This window comes from Diospyros lotus, chromosome 2 (assembly GCF_014633365.1).
Source record: "Diospyros lotus cultivar Yz01 chromosome 2, ASM1463336v1, whole genome shotgun sequence".
NCBI classification, from domain to species: Eukaryota; Viridiplantae; Streptophyta; class Magnoliopsida; order Ericales; family Ebenaceae; genus Diospyros; species Diospyros lotus.
In genome coordinates this window covers 18411671-18413975 of record NC_068339.1, presented here as the reverse complement: position 1 = coordinate 18413975, position 2305 = coordinate 18411671, and the positions used below count along the sequence as shown (strand labels likewise).

General features: G+C 36.9%; 1 pseudogene; it reads right to left on the bottom strand.

Annotated features, from left to right (window-relative positions):
- Positions 1–436: 436 nt before the first annotated feature.
- Positions 437–2068, bottom strand: LOC127794088 (phospholipase A1-IIgamma-like; annotated as a pseudogene).
- Between the last annotated feature and the right edge of the window lie 237 nt (positions 2069–2305).

Below are 2305 nucleotides of genomic sequence, written 5' to 3'. Positions count from 1 at the left end.
TTGAGACACAGTTGTATTTTAATTTGCTTAGCTCTAATAGTTGTTTCTATAATGGCTTTTGTCTAAAGTATATTCTTATCTGCCTTTAATTGTGATTGACTTTTTGTATTCAAATATTATGGTTCGTAGCCCCTTAATTAGATTCTTAATTATTTTGTAATGCCTTTGGCTAGGTCCATTTCTAGTTATTTTGCTAGGCCAAAAGAGAAAAAAAAAAAAAAAAAAAAAGACAAATTTTTAATTATTTTGGTTAGATCCATTTCTAGTTACAAAATTCAATAAAAAAAAATAACACAAGAAGCTCAAGAAGTCAAAATTTACAACAATTAGTACTAAACATTGCAAGTTGAATGTGTTTGCTAATTCCAGTTTAAGGAGACTAAACATTGCCTAAAATATCCACGTTTCATAAGAAGGGATGTTTTATTAATTTCAGAAAAAGACATAAAGATCAAAGGTCATTAAACAAATGAATTAATTAAATTAAAGAATTTACTAATTTACCCCAACTTAATTAATGGATGAATTAAACCTATCACAAACAAAAAACATATATATACTTAAAAGTGAATTAAATGGAAACAAAGCTCTAGAATCTTTTTAACCGTATGACAGTATTTAGAAATCATCATCTGGCTCATGGTCTGTAAACTTCCATTTGCTGAACCATGCCATCGTTCTTCACGTGCCACCATGAGCTAGGCACATGATATTTGTCCTTCAAAGCATCTAGTGATTTGTTAACCAGGGCATAATCGCGCTTAATCTCTGAGTTGAACCCTCCTTTTGATCCTTTTGTACCTGCAACGCCATGCATATAAGCCTCCAAGTTGTGCCAAGTCACTAGATTTCCTGGCCTCTTCAAATATTTTGACTTGGTAGTATCAATCTTTAGTTCTTGCCCCACCTTTGAGTAACCAATCGACGGATACTTTGGAACAATATCTAAGGCATTACTGATACGCAGAACTCGAAGATCCTTCAACCCAGAGAAAAGCTCTTTGAAGCCTGAATCCCCAACTCGAGGACTTGCAAACACGAAGGCGGTTACGGGAAAATCCTTGTTCAATCCGTTAGCAACTATGTCAACTGCATTTAGGGTTGCAACTGCTGCTCCCAAGCTGTGGCCCACTACGGTTATGCTTATCTCTTCATTCTTGTATTCTTCCACTAGTCGTCTAACTTCACCAAGGACCTGAAACAATATTTTACGAGAAACCAAACTATTAGCCCAATTGTGGCTGCTAGACAAATTATCTTCTATTATGCTACGTTAATTTATGCTTTTATGTGTACGTATATAAGAATGTGGGTATAATAACTTTAAGTTCATATTCCTTAAAAATTATATTTAAATATGTTAATTTCTGATATTCCCTCAACTTAAAATCGGTGCACCGGACAAGCATGACTATAAATTCATATGTAAATAGGCTCGAAAGCAATTACCTGATCTCTGGCACTAGTCTTGTTAAACTTTGAATTTGGGTCACTTGAAGTGTAGATAGAGTGCCATCCTTGATGCACCTTAGGGTCATGTTCCTTTCCAAGAATTTCTGAAGCCGAGACTGGAAGAAATTCAAAATCATTAACTCATTCCAGAATCTCAATTGTTCCTCTCCAAGCAATCACAATATCTCTCCTCCCCAAAGCAGCCTTCCCTGCATCTGTGGCCACTGCAACATACCCCATCCAGTTGGAATCTTTCCATGCACCAAAAACTGGAGTTTTTGCCATTGCATAAAAATATTTGGTCACAGTGTACTTGAAGGGATTCCCTTGCTCTAGGCCGACTCTGGCAAAGAGGTTCTTTCTTGCGTATCGGTAGCTTCCTTGGAATTTGGAGTCGTCTGAGGAGATGAAATTGTCGTAAGTAGCTTGTGCCATCTCTCCGTAGTGGATAATGTATCGTCGGAGATCATTGTCTAGATCATCTAAGAGGCCGTTCCAGTTATCTTCACCGCTAAGAAGCCTCCATCTTTTGGCAATACCGCTGCTGCTACTAACGCCATTCATCTTTCTTTTTATACTATATATATTGTTTGCTTTCTGAGAAAATGAATGTAGAAATTTGAACGAACTTGAATGTACATGGTGGGTTGGGTGGGTTGCATGGTTCTTATACTGAACTGGAGTTGTGCAGTGTTGACATTGTCCACTGAATTTCTTCTACATTCAATCTTTCCAGTGGATGGATAGAATGGTAGGTTTGACATTTTCCGCAGGTCAACTTCCAGTCTTCCACTACTTTTATTTTGAGTCCTTCAAATGAAATAGGCTTGACGTGGTCTTCAACACATCACAA